Source organism: Jaculus jaculus, chromosome 18, assembly GCF_020740685.1.
Source record: "Jaculus jaculus isolate mJacJac1 chromosome 18, mJacJac1.mat.Y.cur, whole genome shotgun sequence".
Taxonomy (NCBI): Eukaryota; Metazoa; Chordata; class Mammalia; order Rodentia; family Dipodidae; genus Jaculus; species Jaculus jaculus.
Window position 1 is genome coordinate 40,992,112 of NC_059119.1, and position 22,480 is coordinate 41,014,591.

The window sequence follows — 22,480 nt, forward strand, 5'->3', positions numbered from 1 at the left end:
CTTTCAGAATCATTTATTTATTTGAGAGTGACAGACAGAGAAAGAGGCAGTTAGAGAGATAGAGAGAGAACGGGCCCACCAGGGCTTCCAGCCACTGCAAAGGAACACCAGACACGTGCGCCCCTTTGTGCATCTGGCTAACGTGGGTCCTGGGGAATTGAGCCTCGAACCGGGGTCCATAGGTTTCACAGGCAAGCGCTTAACTGCTAAACCATCTCTCCAGCCCACTGCAGTGCTATTTTAATAAGCCAAGAATAAGCAATAGTTTCTTTATTTGGATAAGCTAGCTAAGAAAAAGACTTTAGATAACATTATATTTCATGTGAAAACATTAAAACATTTTGATTTCCCCCTTATAATCAGAAACAGGGTAAAGATAGAGTCCAAAAATAAAAATCTCACAAATAGAGCCGAGAGTTGGCTCAGCAGTTAAAGGCACTCCCTGTGAGCTTATAGGCAGTGGTTTGATTTCCCAGCACCCATGTGAAAGCTGGACACAAAATGGCTCCTGTTCTGGTATTTGCTTGTAGTGGCATGAGACCCTGACATGTCCCCCCACACAAATAAATACATAGAATTTATTTTAAATCCTCACATAGAGAGTCAGCTGATTTTTAACAATGAAGCCAAGTTAATAAGAAAGACAAAATATTTTCAACAAACTTCACAGTCACAATTGTATATCCATATGAGATCAAATGAGCTATAGTGAACTTTATCTCAGCTGATAGAAAAAAATTAAATTTGAGATAGTAAACCTAAATGAATGATAACTAAAGTCATAAGAGTTGTACTAAAATATAGCTGAATATCTTCACAAGTATGATTTAGATGTGTATTTTTTTTAAATTTATTTATTTATTTATTTGAGAGTGACAGACACAGAGAGAAAGACAGAGAGAGGGAGAGAGAGAGAGAATGGGCGCGCCAGGGCTTCCAGCCTCTGCAAACGAACTCCAGACGCATGTGCCCCCTTGTGCATCTGGCTAACGTGGGACCTGGGGAACCGAGACTCGAACTGGGGTCCTTAGGCTTCACAGGCAAACGCTTAACCGCTAAGCCATCTCTCCAGCCCTAGATGTGTATTTTTAAGTGTCATAAAAATGGCAAATCCTTAAGAGGATTAAAAAGTGTAAAAGTTAAATACATTACAAATGAAAGCAGTAAATAGGTGATAATTGCCCTTGGACACATTTAGGTAATTGTGGGAAATTTTTCTTGACCACTCAAAACAGTTTTTAAGTCAGGTTCATACAGAAACTCCACTTCACACTCTCCCTCTCTCTCTCTCTCTCTCTCTCTCTCTCTCTCTCTCTCTCTCTCTATCTCTATCTCTATCTCTTTTTTTTTCTCCTGAAGGTGCAACTGTGGACCTAGAGTGATTATTACAATGGAAGGACCCAATAATGTCCTAGACAAACTAATTATCTAACATAAAGGAATTCTGATCATAAAATTTTGAATAAGTCAATAATAAATGGCAGAGAAGCCAGTTTCAATAGGAAGATGGTTAAACTAGAACATCTCCACATAAATAAATTAAAATGACAGATACATCAGTTAAAATGTGTTTGATATCATTATTTAATCAGAAGCCCATCATTTCACCATGTATTACCCATGTACAGACAGTTATAGGAAGTACTTCTGAGAGCGCTGAGTGGGTATGAGATTGTGAGTGTCGGAAAGCTTATACGCTGCAGGGACCACATCATGTTCCATCACTCTAGATAGACGCTTGGTTCTTACTGGCAAAATTAAGGAAACAACAAAACTTTTTATTTTTTTATTTTTTTTTTAAATTTAATTTATTAGTTTTCATTTCAGTGAATACAGGCAGTTTGGTACCATTATTTAGGCTCATCTGTGATCTACCCCCTCCCATTAGACCCTCCTTGTTAATGAAAATGGGTCGTGCATTGTGGAGTTAGCCCCCAGTTATTAGTATGATAAATGTCTCTGCAAATCATGACCCAACATGTAACTCTGACTTTCTTTCCACCCCCTCTTCCACAAGATTTCCCTGAGCCATGTTGGGTTCATTTTTGGTCTGCTTCAGTGCTGAGGTGTTGGGGGCCTCTGAGGCTCTGGCTCTCTGATTTGGTAGGAGTTGATTTTTCTCTGCGTTGATCTCCTTCCCCTTTGTGCTGGTATCCGGTTCACAGGAAAACATCACCCTTGCTTATTTCGCCAGTTGTCCTTAGTTTCAGTTGGGCCCCTTGTGAGGTATGTTGGGGCAGCTCTCTTCTTAGGATCTGCATCTATCTTTTTTTCCCCTTGTTGTTTGTAGTGCAGCTAGGCGGTCGCCATCTTGACCGGAAGTCCAAAACTTTTTAATCTACATTCAATTATCGGTATTTATCCTTTAAAATGAGATGCCCACAAAAATGTATTCATAGTGGTCTTTTCTCAATAATCTTAAATGAAAATCATACCCATATGCCTATAATTGAGACAGTGAATTCATGGATTGCAGTATATTAATATTATTGGATATTATTCAACAACTAAAGGTATTTCTGACCTTGAAATGCAGACAGTTTTCATTTATCCTTGGAATATACCTCTTTCCTAAGCTTGACAAATTTAATAATTCAAAATTTTACTTTTATATAAATGGTGACTCTTGAATTTCAGACCTTAAGTTATAGGTTTTCTGAATATTTCTATTCAAAAATTCAATATTTCATTTGTTAGCTATTACAAATGTAGTGATATTTCTGTTACATTGTCTAGAAACATAAACACAAGATTTCTGAGTTGACAGAAACAACAAGAGTTGAGGAAATATAATCATAAAATAATATCTTTACTTGCTAAAGTGCTATAGAGGAAAACCAAAAGTGTGGAATATAAAGAAACATAAAAATTGGAGACCATATGTCCTAAGGGCATAAATTAATCCTTTCTTCAGTATTAAGGTAATAGATTTGAAAATGGGAAGACTCGAACTGATAGCTAAATAATGAAAATAAATAAATTATGCAAAGATTTACAGAAAAGGACATGAAGCACTCTAAGGGCAAAGAAGTCAAGAATGGTCACGGATATTGTCTCAATTAATGTTAAATTTCATTTCATGATAATATATAATATATGATATTTATTAATATATATTAATTCAATCCATTTTAAAAGGCATGCAGCCAATTCTGTTCTGCACTATATGGGATTAGAGCCTAATAAACATAATCACTGAGCCTTTTCAAATAACTAAAGAATTACACATACTCATAGACACACATATATGTAAATGAAAGCACTAACATCCTTTCAAAGAAATTAGAAAAAGTGGAATAGACGTAAGCAAGCTATGCACTGTTGTGTTTATATACATGTTTATAGCCATCATTTCAATAATTTGAAAAATGCTTTATTATTGTTCTCCAAATCCTAAATTTAAATTATAAATGCATTTATGAAAATATCATTCTAGAACATCATTGATCCATAGACACAGAGTGACTAGACTTTCACATCTGCTGGGTTTCAAGAATCTAAACTAAATAAGTAGCGTGCTTCCATAGTGGTGTTTATTTTTGAACAATTGCACCTCTGCAATCATCGTGAACCACCTGCACACAATCACGTCGCTTTTGCAGCCTTCTGCAGGGAGGTGGGCAACTTCTAGGAGAAGCAACGCCTTCTGACTGTGCTTTGTCTGTTTTTACCCAGCACGCACACACTTCACCGTTAGCTTCGGCACAACTCATTTTCTTTCTATTATTTCCCTGTCATTCCTCCTACAACCCATGAATTTAGAAACGTAAATAAACCGTGTCCATTTCTGAAGCATAGGTAGCAGTCTGGAAAGTTTTGACAAATCCTGGACCTTCCAGTTTCTGTTAGATTCTCTTTTATATGCCTGGCATCTGATCCTTAGAGATCTCTGTACTGAGTATTCCTCAGTAAACATGAGGAACTTCTAGGTTTTTGTTGATGCTTTGTTGCCCATTAGTGCTGATAAGACAAGCGCATCTCTGAACGGGATTGACTTACTAACTCGTAAATTGTGGGAGGAGGGCTAAGAATACACTCCAACTTCACTGAAATCATACTGTGGACTTAATGTGTTTGGACCACTGACCTCTGAAGATCAGAGCTTCCAATGAATGGCTCGTGCATCTGGAGTTGGAAGTGGCTAGAGGTCCTGGCATACCCTTTTCTCTATATACCTACCTCTTCCTCTCTCTCTCTCTCTCTCTCTCTCTCTCTCTCACACACACACACACACACACACACACACACACACACACACACACAAAATAAATGCATCAACAAACTTAAAAAATGTTTTTTTTTTTTAAGTGAACACAAAACATCCTATTACAGAGCCATAGTAACAAAACAGCATTGTGCTGGCACAAAAACAGATATGTAGATCAATGCAACAGAATAGGGAACCCAGACATAAGTCTGGGTAGCTATAGCCACCTGATCTTTGACAAAAATGCTCATTGGAGAAAACTTTTGAAAACATTTTTACTTACACAAAATATTTGCATGAATCACAAAGAAAACTAATAATATTAAGACAAAATTATCAAAATATGCTTAAATATCTAATTTGTGACAATAATATATGCCCTCAAAGATTATTGACGTTCTATACAACAGCATATAACAGAGTCAAATAATAGGGTACTAAGACTATTTTGATATGTCTGTAGTGGCATTTGAACATACATGTTTCTCTCTGTGTTGCTTTAACTTCTATGAAAACCTGTCTACATTCGTAGTGGAAAGAAATACTAAAGTTTGTAGTCATTGAGATGAGAACCCAAACCTAGTGAAACTTTTCCTTTTATATGTGAGGAAATGAAGGTGAGAGAACCACAACTTGTCCAATACTATAAAACTTAGTTGAAACATTAGAATGAGCAGAAACTACATCTACTTCTTCTGAGGCCAAGGCCCTAAATACTGCATATCACTAATTCCTTGTTTTCATTTTTTGATGGTCAGGTATTACTGTGTAGATTATAAGCATAGCTTCATAAATCCTCAGGAAATGTGCTAGAAATTGGGAATTTATTACAGTGTTCCCACCTCTGCCTTGTAAATTACTAGCTCACACTGGAGGGCTTCGTATATCAATCTATTTCCCTGATAGCCAATAAATTCCTAGAGAAAAGTCTCTGTGACAAATATATTTTGTGACACCTTCTTGTATTGTCTTCTTTGAGCTGAGTCTAATTTACTAATTTGCCATTTATTAATCTCATTGTCCTTCATAGTTTGATTTTGTTTCCTATTATTCCTGTTATTCTTGCTTCCTTACTGGACTGAATGTTTCTGGTAACAATAGGAGCTTCCACATAGTTAAACACCTTCTTATCACTTAACCAATGCCACAGGCTCTGAAAGATTTATACTGAATAACTAGAGGTATTTGTGAGACAACAAAGTTTTCTTAATGACTTAGATGATTAAGGCAATTTAAATCCCCTAAGAATTAGTTTCCCTAACTACTATAAAAAACATATTAATACAAATTTTACTACTCCCAAGCAGCTTTGTAAATTTTATATTTACAGCATAAATGTGATGTATTTTGACATTTGAAAATAAATGCATTGGTTTGCACAAGTCAATATTATTACTTATTCTTTAAAGCAAAGAAGCTTGTTAAATAGCATTTGTCTATTTCACTGTTGGCAGAGATGCTCTATTGTATTTCAAAACATATTTCAGAAATACAAGTTCATTACATCTTAAGACATTTAAAAAATAAATTTAGTTTGAAATTTTTAACAACCATATGTTTCTCTTTTCTGCCTTATTTGAATGTTATATAGTGCACAGAAGCTTGATTTTTATTACTGATTGTGGGAGATTGGCTTCTTCTTAGTGTCGTTCCCTATTTTGCGGTGTGAGAGAATTTATGTTATACTCATGACACTAGCCCACCAGGCTGGCTTACAAGGATCCTTCTATAGCTAGCTCAGGTTGAATACAGATCCAGACATCATGTGGAATGATGACACTTGATTCTGGTATATGAAACTGGTGTATTTTACTTTCTTACCTACTTCCTATGCTCTCTCAGGGGTATGCCATAATTTTTGCGTAGTGTGATTGTGCCAGCTAAAAGTAATTCAGCAGTTTCTGAGAAAATCTGACTGACCTCCAGCCTGGAAACTACAAGGCCAGAATGTTTACTATGGAAAGAAAAACATCTTTTGAATCTGTGCCCATGGGCCTTGAAGAATACAAGACTTTGTCCTACTCCCAACAAACTGACAACAGCTAGCCTTTCTTTGTTGCAGAGATGCCTGATTTCTCTCAATCGGAACTGTCTCCCTTCGCCTTGAGCTTAAGTTGGGCGGGTCAACCTGAAATCCCAATAATGCCTTTCCTCTATATTTTCACCTTGTGATTCATTCCCATTTATATCAACACAGTGCCAAAATATCCTATCTCCAGTTGCAGTCACCTGGTGCCTTGGTCTATGTGGTTCATTTTTGTAATGTCAGACCCTAGAAAATTGCGAACCATATAGAAGGTAGTCAAAAAACACTTGATGAATTAAAAGAGATTATGGAATGTCATATGATGTTTGAATTAAATCATTGTGAATGTGAACTGATTCATCCAATTCCAGCTGTAAGTTTTCGTTTCATAGTAAGACTAACTGACCCTTTGTTTTCATGCCATTTTTTAAAAAATGTATTTTATTTATTTGAGAGAAATTGGGCATACCAGGGCCTTTAGCCACTGCAAACAAACCCAGATGCATGCACCACCATGTACATCTGGTTTATATGGGTTCTGGGGACTTGAACCTGGGTCCTTTGGCTTTGTAGGCAAGCACCATAACTACTAAGCCATCTCTTCAGCCCACAGGATTTCTACAGCCCTACTTAATGGAGGGTTTCTTTCTTTTTACTCTTTTGTTCTTTTGTTTTTCTTTTTCATTTTGTTTTCAAGGTAAGGTTTGTCTCTAGCCAAGGCTGACCTAGAATTCACAATGTAGTCTCAAGATGGCCTGGTGCTCTTGGTGATCCTCCTACCTCTGCCTCTCAAGTGCTGAGAATAAAGGCATATACTACCATGCCCAGCTAATGCCAAATATTTTAAAATTACTATTGTCTCAATTTCTCTAAGTCAGTAAATAATATATTTTGGATTTTTAAACTTTATAGGAAGTTGCTATGATGTGACTGTCACCCCAAATAAAATGTGTTAAAATTGTATTGCTGAAGTGATAATAGTGAGAAAGGGAAACTTTGGGGGAATCAGAAGAGTAGAGCTCTCATGGGGTGTGGGGAGGCATAGAGAGAGAGGAGGAAGAAAGGAGAGAAAAGAGAGGAAGGAAGGAAGGAAAATGACAGAAGAAGGAAAGACAATGAAGTAAAAGGAAGGAAGGAATAAAGGAAAGCAGAAGGAAGAAAGGAAGGAAGGCCGGTTGGTTGTGAACAGGAATGAAGCACATTAACCGTGAGGCTTACTCACAGGAGCACTGGTGACTGGAGAACAGGCGCACTGCTGGGAAGTTCCTTAGGCGACTTGCAGGCAGCAACGTCTCTGAACAAACTCCTTTCTTCTACAACTGATTATCCTTTATGCATTCCTGGGCAGGGAATGGGAACTCGGGAAAAACTCTAACTTCTTACACATGGGAATGCTATCCAGTTTCCCAAGGGTCTAGTGAACTTGACTACAGCTGCTGTGACTCAAGAGGCAATGTGTTTGTGCAACCATGGGAAAATACTCAAATAACTGAACTGTATAAAGGAATTTTATTCTTAAGGAAACCAGGAATGTTGCTGACAAAGGATATACAATTAAGAGACTATGATTCAGAGACACGGCAGAGAAAGTGTTCATAGTAAAAATAGAGTAAAGTAGATACAATTCTGGTTCAGAATAGAGAAGAGAGAATGGCTTTGAGTGGAGGAGGCAAAGGTGAGTGGGCATCTAGGTGAAGGGCCTGTTGGTCACCAGATATGGTCACATTTATTGTCACAATACTTTAGACTAATGGCTGGATCTCGAAGGACACATCAATAAATTAAATCTATTTGATACTTTTCACTTGGGTAACAGGCAACATAAATATGCAGAAATGAAACTAACTTTGGTAATTACTTAAGTGTTCCTTCTAAGTTTCACAGTACTCTTCTGATAACTGAGGTGGATGTGGGCAACTTTAAGAATTATTCATACATAAAAGGAAGATATAGAGATAAAAGTTAACTTCTTTTAATCTTGCCCCACTAAAATTACACTTTAAAAATGTTTTACTTTATTTATTTATTTATCTATCTATCTATCAATCTGAGACAGAGAGAGACTGAAAGAGGCTGAGAGAAAGAGAGAGATTGAGAGAGAGAGGGAGAGAGAGAGAGAGAGAGAGAGAGAGAGAGAGAGAGAGAGAGAGAGAGGGAGGGAGCATGCGTATGAATATGGACACATTAGGGACTCTGGCTGCTGCAAACAAACCTTAGATGCACATCTTTGTGCATCTGGCCTTATGTGAGTTTAAGGAATTGAGACTGGGATATCAGGATTTGCAAGTAAGTGTCTTTTACTGCTAAGCCTTCTCTCTAGCTCTCCGCTTTAACAAAAATAATATTTATTTATTTGCAAGCAGAGAGAGTGGGGCAGAGATAGAGAGAAAGAATGGGTATATCAGGGCCACTTCTCACTGCACGTGAATTCAAAATGCATGTACCACTTTGTGTCTGTGACTTTATATGGATACTGGAGAATCAAACCTGGCCCATGAGTCTTTGCAAATAAGCACTTTAAATGCTGAGGCATCTCTCCAGACCAAAAACCATACTTTTTAAGAAAAAAAATACTGCATCCAATTGTTTTGCATGTGTATATGTGTATATGTAGGTGTGCCTGTGTGTGCATAAACACATGCATGTGTGCGCATGCATATGAAGGACAAAAGTTGACGTCATCTTTGCAGTCAGGTTCACATTGCTGGCAGAAATCACCTGGCCATGAGTAGCTTTTGGGGGGGGAGGGTTTATTTTGTATTACACACACTTGAGGGGAAGCCCCATGATGGCAGGGGAATGATAGCATGAGCAGAGGGTGGACATCACCCCCTGGACAACATAAGTTGGACAATAGCAACAGAAGAGTGTGCTAAACACTGGCAAGGGGACACTGGCTATAATACCCATAAGACCCCCCCCCCCATCAATGCACTTCCTCCACCAGGCATTAATTCCCAAATCTCTGTCCCCTGGGAACCTAGCATTCTGAACACCTATGTTTATGGGGACACCTGAATCAAAGCACCACGCATCCACCCCTGCTTTCTGAGACAGGGTCTCTTATTGAACATGGAGCTCATCCAATTCAGCTACGCTAGCTGGCCAGCCAGCCTCCAGGATTCCAGTCTCTTTCTTTCTGGTGGTGGGAATACAGGAGCACACCATAATACCTGGTGGGAATACAGGAGCACACCATAATACCTGGTGGCAACGCTTTGCTGATATAATCTTTTCAACAAATTACTGGGGGATTTAAATTAAGATTATACAGAACCATTTTGTGTTTGTCTGGTTTTCTGATAAGAAACCAAGGTGGTAATATTGAGAAATTTGTAACAGAAATAAAAACCAGTGAGATAAATAAGTACGGAGCTGCGGTGAAAGTAAAGAGTAGGAAGTTTGGGTGAAAGTAGTGCCCTAGACTACATTTTAATAAAAATTCAGCCAGGTGCCGGGTGTGGTGGTGCACACCTTTAATCCCAGCACTCGGGAGACAGGTAGGAGGATCGCCATGAGTTCAAGGCCACCCTGAGGCTACATAGTGAATTCCAGGTCAGCCTAAGCTAGAGTGAGACCCTACCTCAAAAAACCAAAGGAAAAAGAAAATTCACCGAGGCTCTGCGGAGTCCTCCAGCTACAGGCTCCTAGCAGAGGAGCCCCGTGCTCCTGACTAGTCCTGCACTAGTGTGGCGCCCACAGAAAACATGGCCTTGGCACAGTCACCATGGCCTCTGAGGTCACAGTGAGGCCTTCAGGAGCAGGTGTACTTTTTTAAAATATATTTTTTAATTTTTTTGTTAATTTTTAAAAATTTATTTGAGAGAGACAGAGAAAGACCCAAACAGAGAAAGAGAGGGAGAGAGAGAGAGAGAGAGAGAGAGAGAGAGAGAGAGAGAGAGAGAATGGGTGCACCAGGGCCTCCAGCCTCTGCAAACGAACTCCAGACACGTGCGCCCCCTTGTGCATCTGGCTAACTTGGGACCTGGGGAACTGAGCCTTGAACCGGGGTCCTTAGGCTTCACAGGAAAGCGCTTAACCACTAAGCTATCTCTCCAGCCCCAGGTGTACTTTTTAAACCAGCATATCAGTATATTCTTAGGATGTATGTTCACCGGTTTGAGGTTTGTCGTATTTATCCCATGTCACTTACTGATTTCGGCTTAAAAACCTTGCCGCCAATACCTTCGGAGGCTGCATTTTACCCTGAATTCTACGGTAAGAACCACACCAGAGAAAATAAGACTATCTCTTAAGCACATGTTACTGTCAAGTTTTGCTATTTCTGACTATTATTTCTAGGGTCAAATCCACATGGGAAATGGAATACACTCCTCTTTCAGTGTGAAAAGAAGGCATATTTTTTTCTTTTTCCTCCCAAAAGGCATCATTATGGAAGGCCAAGGAGGTGACAGCCCAGAAGCCACGTGAACTGAGTTGCAATTCATAGAGGCTGACTTGTCACGTGTCTCAGCCTCAGATGCTAATGGTCACGCTCCTCCACAGGGCAAGATGTCCCCACGCCAGGACTCCCACAGAAAATGAGCCAGGAGGGAGGCATCAGCAGTCCCAGGGTGGCAAAACTGTCCGTACTCTGCTTGTGAGCTGATTCATGTTTTCTCCCAGGCTTCTCAGTGTGTGAACTTCCATTTAAGATTACCAGGTATCTGCCATTTGAGGAAAGAAATTTGAAAATATTGAACAGACATGAAGAACATTCCTAAAGTTACATCTCTTTGCTCCAGCCACAAACCTAAGTTAGTTCTGGAGAAAAGATGATTAGGACCTGATCTTAAGTGCTTACTCACTCTTGGTTTAGTAACCAGGAGGTGGTGATAGAAAATGAGTCAATATAGTAATGTTAAATGTCACAAATTTTATTTGCACTTCAGTTTTTTGTCCCCATTAAAAGCATCAGCTGGATACTTTGAATTATAGATCCCTTATGGGAGCTGGGTGAACCAACAGGCAAATGGAAATAATAACTCCAGGGATTATATAACATAGCAGCTGTATATCATAGTTACCTCTTCCATTGTTCAAAAATCTGTTATTTCAATGAGCAACATGAACACTCTTGGTGTACAATATCTGTGATAATGCTTTAAAAGAGCATATTTGGGTTGGGTCATGCAACTTTGTGTGTGTGGTTACTTGAAAAATGAAGAAACAGTCTCAAATGCCAAAAGGAAGACTTTTTTAATTTTTGTTGTTGTTGTTGTTGTTTATTTGAGAGTGAGCAAGAGAGAAAGGGTGCAGGGCTTCCAGCCACCGCAAATGAACTCCAGACGTGTGTGTACCCTTGTGCATCTGGCTAATGTGGGTCCTGGGGAATCGAGCCTTGAACTGAGGTCCTTAGGCTTCACAGGCAAGTACTCAATTGCTAAGCCATCTCTCCAGCCTGGAAGACTTCTTTAAAACACTTCTGTGGAATTAAAATAAAATAGAGAACTTTAAAGCTATGGGAGAACTTAGTCCAGGCTTAAAGTTTCTTATTTTTTTCTTCTTTTTCATGTGCACCAACCATAATCTACTATAATGCTTTCTTAAAATACAGATTTATAGGCCTCTGCATGAACCATCTAATAATAGTGCTTATGAGGCAGGGACTATTATTCATTTATTTATTTAATGCATATGTATATGGGCATGCCTGGGCCTCTTGCCATGGCAAACAGAATGCCAGGCACATGCACATTTGTGGGTGTGACTTTGACTTTATGTGACCACCTGGGAAATTGAAGCCACTTTGGCAAGCATGGCAAACAAATGCCTTTAGCCACTGGTCTATCTCCCCAACCCCAGGAATCTTAATTTTTCAAAATTTTTGTTTATGTTTACTTATTTATTTGAGAGCGACAAACAGAGAGAGAAAGAGGCAGATAGAGAGAAAGAGAAAGAGAGAGAGAGGGAGAGAGAGAGAATGGATACACCAGGGCCTCCTGCCACTGCAAATGAACTCCAGATGGGTGCACCCCCTTGTGCATCTGGCTGACGTGGGTCTTAGGGAACTGAGCCTTGAACAGGGGTCCTTAGGCTTCACAGGCAAGCACTTAACCAGTAAGCCATCTCTCCAGCCCAGGAATCTTAATTTTATTTATTTATTTATTTATTTGAGAGCGACAGACACAGAGAGAAAGACAGATAGAGGGAGAGAGAGAGAATGGGCGCGCCAGGGCTTCCAGCCTCTGCAAACGAACTCCAGACGCGTGCGCCCCCTTGTGCATCTGGCTAACGTGGGACCTGGGGAACCGAGCCTCGAACCGGGGTCCTTAGGCTTCACAGGCAAGCGCTTAACCGCTAAGCCATCTCTCCAGCCCCGGAATCTTAATTTTTAACAAGCATCTGAAGAGTTCTTTTATGTATGAGTGTTTGAGAGTTGCTCACTGTATCAAGTCTTGCATTTCATAGATGAGGAAACTGGGGCTGAGAGGTGCAAATACCCAATCTAAAGTGTGCATTCACTAAACAGATCCTAACAGCCAGCCTTTCAATTTCACTCATCTATTCATTCACTCCTTCCTCTCACAAAAATGTATTGAATGCTTACTTAAATACTATATACGAAAAGTACTTTATATAAAACAACTCATGTAATCCCTACAATGGCTCTGTGTTGTATCTCAAAGTTCATTCAAGAACATTGACACTAAAATAACTAGTCTAGGCTCCAATCCTAAAACTGTTGCTTTTAGTTAACAACTCACGTTCCTTTCTCCAATTTATGATTTATCCCAAGGATGAAGGAACCAAACTTACTGAGAGTCTATCATTTGTAGGAGTTTACAATTCATCTGGGACTCTTGCAAACATTTTAGAATTAATTGCTTTTCTTGCTTGAATTAAGAAACATGTGTATTGCTGCATTTACAAAATAAAAAAAATGAGATTTAGAAACCTCAGGGAATAGGCCTAAGGTCACCCAAACGTAGCCATCTTAGTAGCCCTCAGTCTTTAACTGGTGGCATAATGTAATACACTTTTAGACCTGAAAATTACAATTAGTCTCTTGGAACTGGTAAAGGTTTGGAAGTAAGTGTCCACTCAGAGTCTTTGTTTCTGATTGCCAAAGTGAATGCATTAGTCAGTGTGGGAGCCCCAGCCAGCCTGCTGAAACATCCTTCCACATGGTCAGCCCCGTCATCAGAGCCTCTGGGTTTCAGGCATGCAGTGAAACGGAGAAAAAACAAAGTGCTTCTCCCTGCATTCCAGTCTGCTGCCTAGAATACTGCCAGCCTGGATCTTACATTATGCTAATATTACTGCAGTACTGTCTCTGCATTCCAGCTGGGATTGCTTTTGCTCTTCCAAACCGCACCTCACCGAACCTGGAAGTACCCGGCTTCCTCGGGGACCCTTTCAAAGGACTAGATGACGGTAAGCAAATTAGTGATTTGATTCTGACGAACTGAGGTCAACATAACATCTGTTTTCTCAACTTCGCTGCCACCTTTCTTCCTCGGCGTTGCTTGTGCCTGTGATTCCGTCTATCAAGCAGCAGCCTTCCCCGTGACCTGAAGCCTTTGTGCCTTCAAGTCGCTGCCTTGGCACAGCCTGGCCAGAATGCTATAACTGCATGTGGCATCAGCAACAACAACAAAATCCTCAAATTCTGCTATTTCAAACTATACAGTTGGCATTTTCATCAAAAAAAAAAAAAAAAGATGCCAAATGATGACATTCAACAGAGTGGACATAAAGACTTTATTATCATTCAGAGAAGTTGAGGACAAAAAGGCTTAGCTATGCACTCCCAGATTAAGTATTCCTGAGGCAATAAATTGGCTAATCAGGCAGAAATAGAACAAGGGCTTTACTAAATCAGTGCAGTAGAAATGATCTGGCCTTGGCTCGAACTTCATGCTCTTAGAAAGCTAGGAGTGTTAGAAGAAAACCTGAAGATGGGACTCACCATATCTATACCCATGCCATCTAGATTTTTAGCTTTCATCTTCTTCCTGTTTTGTTCTTGTTATTTGGAGGGAGGTACTGGGCATGGGAATCAGGGTCTCCCACATATTTAGTAAGTGGTCTTCCAGTGAACCATACTCCCATCAAGTCATCAGTTTTCTAATGCAAATTATTCTTGGCCAACGTGGCTGTTGGCATGAGCACAGCAATACAGCCAGCTTGAAGTAGTTACATGCGAGAAGCAGTCTCAATCCAAAATCTTGTCTTGAAGGAAATAAAGGAAATTTAGCACAGATTACGTTCAACGGGTTGACAGGGAGGCAAATAAAATGGAAGCAACAAGAAGAAACAATGTGGGGAAGGCCCTTAAGTGCAGTAGTTTTTCCAATGCCTTTGTCTGGCTTCATGGGGATATTACCATGACCTATCTGGCCCACAGTCATTGTTTTCTGCACGAGACCCTCAGTGACGGTGAGGCTCAGACAGGAGGCGGTCAATCCCTTAGTCTGCACCCCTTCCAGTGCAAACTACCGTGCTGTCTTGCCTGAAACAACGCTAAGGTCCAGCGTGATCTTCATCCTACCTGGATTTCCTCCTTCATTTTACACATTCATGCTTTGCTGTCTTCCTTAATTAAATTTGATTCCCACTTGACTTCTTTTCCTTTTTCCTCAGAACCACCAAGCCACTCCTCATCACAGTGCTTCTGCACATGCTTGCCACTTCCTCAAGCCTTCCTCTAGCTCCTTACACGGCTAACAGCAAAGCCATTTTCCACACGTTGGATCAAGTAGCTTCTCAAGGTACCCTCTTTGAGAAACATCTCACAGTAAGTTCCTAACACTGATGTTTTGTTTTCCACCCCATCATTATGTTACCTTTTTATATCATTCGCCTCTTTCTATAGTGCATGATAGATTCTGATACTTGCCCACTCAGCCTCCATTCAACCCACCCTCTAGGTTGCCTTCCTGTTCCATAAACACTGGTAAGCTGAAACTGCATCTCTCAGTCTTTTCGTATTATGAGTCTAGATTAAAATCGGGATTTAAGATGATTTTCCAAGCAGTGACTCAGAGGCAATATTCTTGCTACTTTTGCTGACAAGAAAGGATCTAGAGATGACGCCAACACACTTAGAAATGACAGGACTTTGTTCATTGCCATCTTCTGTCTATCTGCTCCAGTGGCTGTCTCACACGGTGGTCTACAGCAGTCTCCTGAGGGCACATGGGCGAACCCGGAGAGCTTGTGAACGTGAGCATTGCGGTGGCATGTCTCTCACTCCCACTTTTCAGCCTTTATCCTCCTCTGCGTTGTATCCGTGAAACTTTGCTTAATACATAATTTGTTTAATATGCGTGGTGCTTTGAAGTCGGTGACTCTCATAAACTCATATGTTCTGGATGCCTGGCAGCTCCCAGCTGATGGTAATTTGGGGATTGGGGCCTTGCTGGAGGAGGTATGCTATTGGGAGTGGGACTATGGGTGCTGTAGCCAGCTCCCCTTTGCTGGAGTTTGGCATATTCTTCTGGTGTGTGTGGCAGAGGTGATACCCAACCTCTGCTCATGCCACCATTTCCCTGGTCATCATGGACACATCCCTCAAGACTGTGAGCCACAATCAACCCTTTCCTCCCATTAGCTGCTTCTGTTTAGGCGCTTTGGGCCAGCAACGGGAAGGTAACTACAACAATATGTGTACTGCTTTTCCTTAACTGCATTACAGACGAACCAGTTACAGCTCATATTTGCTTCCTTGCTATTTATTATTTCTTGCTCACAACCATAAGCTCATGGAGAATAGGGACACAGTACTTGCCTCCAAGAAGGGCTAATGAAGAGGGAGCATGTGAGCGAGAAAATTAATACCACAGACTAAACAGGCCAAGGTGGTGAAGACCACATTTCTGGTGCTCATATTTGTATATTTATTCTGGACTTATGTGGCATTAGGAAAAAAAGCTATTTTCGAATCAAGAGCACCGTGTCCGTGTGTTCACTTTTCAGGAGACATAAATGTTAGCAGTTTCTGTTGAATAGGCTTTCATTTGTGTCAGCGAATCCCAGTGAAAAATATGAGCGCTGAATTAGAAGCCTTCATCCATAGCAATGGCTTTCAATAACGTTATTGCTTTGCAGACAATCTGCATATTCATCCAGTGAATAAAATCCCATTTTTCTAACTTGTGCTTAGCATGAGGGATCTAGAAATAGCACATGTAGCTGGCAGTGGTGCAGCCTTCTAAGTGGTTCTGCCTCAGACGTTCAGCCTTCTCTTGCTTCCAAGTCTCCTTCCTTCCATCCCTGTCTTCTGTTTCTTTATTTTTTTTAATATGAATATCACAAAGCACACTGAGGAATGCAAATTTCAAAAGTCATCCTTCACAGAAATGAGTCAGCATTTATCACTAGGCAACTTTCTTCCATCAGGAAGCTTCAAATAAATACTTCAGTTCAAGTATGTTGAGAACTTGACCTTTTTTTCAGATGGAAAGGAGCCCCTCCAATCAAAAGCTCTTCTCCTACCACCTGCCGCACTTCAGCGGATCCCTTGGGCCCTCTTGTCTTTTTTTTTTTTTTTCTTCTGCCAGGTACGTGAAATTGACTCGGAGCCTCCTCCCTGGGGAGACAGGAAAGGGGGCAGGAACGCGATGGTTACCTTTTCAATTCATTTCTTTTTGTTTTTAAAAACAAATAGACAATTTTCACATACCAGTCTTGATAAAATATGATTTTAACTGGCTTCTTTCAAAAAACCTAGAGGGGGAAAAAAAAAATAGCAAGGTTGGCCTATTCTAAAAGCTTCATCAAAGTGAAAACAGTCTAACCACTTTTTCCCCCCCAAGGCAGTTTTGTAAGCTGTACAGCAAAGAGCAATTTTAGCCAATAAAAACACATTGTCTCAAGGGCGACAGCCAAAGGCGCTCCCTGCGACCGGACCGGCGAGGGCTGGAAGTTCGAGCACCGAGGCCGCCCGTCGCGGGCCGGTGTGCTGAGCAGCGCTTACCGCGCCGCTGATGAACCGCCCGCTCCCGCTCCCCTGGCCCAGCCCGCTCCTTCCAGCCTGCTTTCTTTCATGCTGGGAGAAGAGAGAGCTTAAGAACATGTGTTCAGGGTTTCTCTTTTCCATTTGTGTTCAAAGACGCAGAGATGAGAGACTGTCTCGGGGATTGAAGTGAACCAACAAACACGGGGAAGCAAACACAGAGCCAAGGGGGGCAACCCGAGGCAGCGCAGCCTCAAACAGGGATGCAGTGTGCACGCGTGTGCCCCTTCAAAAGAAGACGGCTCCAGAGGGGCGATTTGGCATCGCAGGAATGGAATTCACGTAGCACACCGAATAGAATACCGATTTTTTTTTTATCAGTTTTACTTGTTTACTTTTATCCTTCCTTCCAAGTACTGTGCTTATATGGCATAACTCTCTCTTTTTGCATATGATCAGACAGCTGATGAAAATATAAAATAGCCTTTCAAATTTGTGTCAGTTCCTATAAGAAATTAAAATGTAAAGTAGGGGCTGGCTTAGCTTAGCCGTTAAGTGCTGACCTGTGAAGCCTAAGGGTCCGGGTTCCGTTCCCCAGGACCCATGTAAGCCAGATGCACAAGGTCATGCATGCATCTGGACTTTCTTTGCTGTGGCTGGAGCCCTGGAGCTCCCATTTCTCCCTCCCTCCCTCCCTCCCCCCCTCCCACTTGTCTCTCTCTCTCTCCAATAAATAAATAAATAATATTTAAGAAAGTAAGTAGCCTCCTTGATGTTCATTCTAGGTTTTTTTTTTTTTTTTTTGCTATACCACCCAAAATTATTACCATTGAGCCATTGATATTGCTTTACGTTTCTGAAGTATCTTTCATTGAGCAGTAACTGTAATAAATATTTCCAAACATAAATGACATTGATACAATGTTTTATTTTTTTAATTTTTTTTTTTGCTTTTTATTTTTTCATTTATTTACACACACAGAGAAAGAGGCACATAGAGAGAGAGAGAGAAAGAGAATGGGTGTGCCAGGGCCTCCAGCCACTGTAAACGAACTCCAGATGCGTGCGCCCCCTTGTGCATCTGGCTAACGTGGGTCCTGGGGAATTGAGCCTCCAACTGGGGTTCTTAGGCTTCACAGGCAAGCGCTTAACCGCTAAGCCATCTCTCCAGCCATGAAACAATGCTTTAAAGAAACTTTCAAGACTCACTCTTCAGTTATGGTGAAACATGTATGACTATATTGTTTTGTCACCGAGAGATAAGAAGTGGTGTCCTTGCAACCGGAAAAAAAAAAAAAAAATTGTCACCTGAAGCAAAATGCTTTCTACAGCTTATATTTACAAAATAGAAAGGGGAAAAGAGGAACCAACGTAACATTTTGAATTTGTTACCTAGTTAGTGTTCATGACTGAAATCCAGTAGCGAGCGGTTCATGTAGAATCACAATATGAAGAAGGCGGTCGCACAATGGGACTGTCTTGTACTATGCCACAGGGGATCATAATAGTTTGTGAAAAATGCTAGCCAACATTGGCTTTCTGAAAACCAAATGAGTTGACTAAAGGAGTCATCTGGGTACCTATGGTCAAACAATATTTCCACTTAATATATACAAAATTAAAATAGGAAGTAACCGAATGATAAATTAGTACACAATTCATCAATATACAAATCATTTCTGTGCCACAATAGCAGGAAAAAATCTCAGTTTTTAAGATTAATAAAAATAGATATGGTCCTCTTATTTGATTTGTTAAAAAAATAATATTCCTAAAGAGTATAGAACAACACAGGGATGTTAACTGACTTATTATAAAGTATGAATGGTTACTTTCAACATTTTGGCTAAAAACAAAGTTAACAGACATCTTCACAAACAGTGGAACAGTGGGCAAAATACTTCTGGAAGGTCATACATTTGTTTCAAGTGGCCTATTAATCCAACTTATACAATAGATCTTACCTAATTTGGGTAGTAAACATGCTGCATTTCACATGTTTGTAGATACTAATGTAACTTTAAGACATTTTGCACTGATTTTTAATTTCCATCACAATTTCTTTTAAAGGACATGCTGGAAAATGCATTTCCTGTTCTGAGATCCTGTTACTATATGGATTCCTCTAGATATTCTTAACAGGGCCTCATATTCGAAGACATTGAGGAATATCATTCAATTACATGAATAAATTATACTTAAGAAGTCCAAACTTAATGTTAGAATTTGTCATGAAATTTGGGAGCAGAAATATTGTAATAAACCCTAGTTCTTGACTGAACCATTACATAAACTCACTTAGATATTTTCCTTATCATGAACTCAGCTTCTACCTTTGAAGTATTGCATCTAAAAATTCACATTATTCTGAATAATGTATATTTTTAAAAATATACTGATTGTGTAAAACAATGAGATTCAGTCAAAACTCAAATAACCTTCTAGTCAACTTATAAATTTTAACCTTCAACCCATGTTTCCTGAGGAGTATTACTTTTCTTTTTTGCCTGAATTCCCAAATATTCTGTAATATGAACATGCCTGTATTGTCCAAGGAGATTTAGAATAAGGGATTTCGTAGTATTAAAAACTCAGCATTGTACAATAATAAACTGTACTATCACTCTGATGCTGGAACTCTTCAGTGAGATATAAAGCAGGATTTAACCACTGCACCCTGGACATTATTTCCAATCCTTCAAATGTAAAGATACCATATGGCCTTTGATGAGTCATTTTAAATTGATTTGGGTGCCCCTGTGAAATCTCAGCAGAGTCCTTTCCCTCCACCCAAGGAAAGGAGGTTCTCTTAGAAATTTGACCACCTCAATTAATCAAGCCACAGGGATTCAAAAGGAAGCAATTAGCAAATTTACATAACACAGGTGCTGGAATAACTCATCTAACTCATAGTGACTTTCGGGGTGTTTTACATCACTGCTTGTGAAGCAAACATCGCTTTCCAAACCACAGGTGAAAAGAGCCAATGGACTGTCGCACTTCAAAGACCGGCTGCCCCTCTGCTTCCACAACGCTGACACTTCTAATAGTGTTAAAATATTTCGTTATCTAAACATGCACTTTCATTTCAGTGTAGGCTCAAAAGAGAGCCCTCTTGATGTGATAATGAGAGAACAATTTAGAATAAGAATATGGAGGCTGGGCGTGGTGGCACACGCCTTTAATCCCAGCACTCGGGAGGCAGAGGTAGGAGGGTCGCCCCTGAGTTCAAGGCCACCCTGAGACTACAGAGTTAATTCCAGGTCAGCCTGGACCAGAGTGAGACCCTACCTCGAAAAACCAAAAAAAAAAAAAAAAAAAAAAGAAAAGAAAAAAAAGAATATGGGGTACTAGGTGTGACGGAACAGGGGTACCCTATTCTACCACGTGACGAACAAGAGGAACAGGAAAGTCTCCCTTGTCCCCACTTGCCTTTGGACCTGTGAGGAGGTGGTAAAGAAGGTCCCAGCTGTCATCTAACTTCCTCATAAAGCCTGCATTCCAGCCTGTGCCTGGAGGAAGCGAATGCCACACGGAGGGAGACACAGAAAAGACTCTGAACAGACCTTGCTAAGTTTCCTGAAGTTCGCCATCATGCGTTATCCTCTGATATGCTTTTCATGACTATCCCTCAAAACACAGACATTTCCCTGTCCCTCTAGATCACCTTCACACATGCTCACAGGAGCCATGTAAAATTATATTCAATGCGTTTAAATGTGTTTCTCTTGCTAATCTGCCCTGTTAAAGGAACTTTATACAGGACCTTGCAATGAATGATAAATAATTTTTAAGTGAATTTTGCTAAAAGTGCCCTTCCTTGCTTTTGAAAGCGAAGGAAAGGAAAGGGGCGATAGCATCGCTGCTGGAAATAATGTTTTGTATATCATGTTTGCATCAACGCGGACACTGGTTTTTGAGTAGAACGAAAAGGTAGCATGCTATGTGGAAGACATAATGAATTAAAGAAAGCCCTGGAGACACATCTCCCCTAGTTTACTTCCCAGCTATGTGGTACAGAACAAAGATACGTGGTTTTGTTTTACTTTGTTCTTTTGTTTACACTTTATTAGTAATGAAATGCTGTTACTCTCTTGCACCATTGTGTTAATACAAAAAAAATTCACCTCCAAAGAAAGGAGTTTATTTGACTTAGCTTAATCCAAATTGCATGGTCCAACATGGTAACAGTTTCATGATGTTTTTATAGTATCAGAACAATGAGCATCACAGATCAAGACAATTTTTCAAATATATCTGTGGGTACATCATATAGGCTGGTTACAGAAAGTGGGGAAATCTTGGCTGATAAAAACATCTGTTGACATCTTCTAACTTTGGGTTGGTGGAAGTGAGGTGGCTATTGTGCATTCTAAAAGGATTTGCCCAACAGTTGTAAAACTATTATGTCATGTATAAAGGGGGCTGTTTGAAGGGACTACGGCAGCTCAGGACGCTCTGTCTCTGGCTGGGCCTGCAGCCCTGCAGCTCTCTCCAGTCATTGGCAGCCTGGGGGAGCGCTTACGTAGGTGTGCCCGCACTCCCATTACTTCATTTAACATTTGTCAGAATTATAAAGCAAAAAATATAAAATTACCAGATTACATTTATTTAGGATAAAGCTATTTGTTTCCTTTTCTATTTCTTTTTTTTTTTTTAATTCAACCGGATAGGGCACCTGTCAAGGCATTTCCTATACAAAGACTTAAAAGTTAACACAAAAATCATACATGTTGCATCCGAAAGGGGCCTTGAAAGTCATTTGTTCCCTGCTTTCAAAGATGGAAAATTCAGAGATAATGGAGTTCAGTGACTTATCTATCATGAACTTAAAACAAATTTCCTGAAGGACTGGTCATTCATTTTAGTTTAAGCTTTAACAGAGATAAAGAGCTTTTAATGCTGTTCCTCACAGTTTTCAAATCTTATTAACTGCAAATATCACCACAAATGGAGTACTCTTGCTTCTAAAAAAAATGATTATTTTGGAAAACTATTGAACTCTGACAAAAACTAAATGACTAGAAATTATTTAAAAAAATTCTACAATTTTCTCTGCTATAAAGAAAAATCTCACATTATATAAAGATGGATTACATTTATTGCAGAGAAGTTATGTTGATCTATATGAAACACTACAATAAAGTTACATTTTGTTACAAGTTTGACTGTTCTTTCTGCAAGTCATGATTTCTGATGAGATAACATATTACTTAATTTTAAAGTTTTTAAAAAATGAGCAATACAATTCATTTATTTGAAAAAAATCTCAAGAAATTTTTAATGATGAAAAAACATTATTTTTATTCACAGTAAAGGGACTGAGACCTGTGTTAAAAACTAAAAT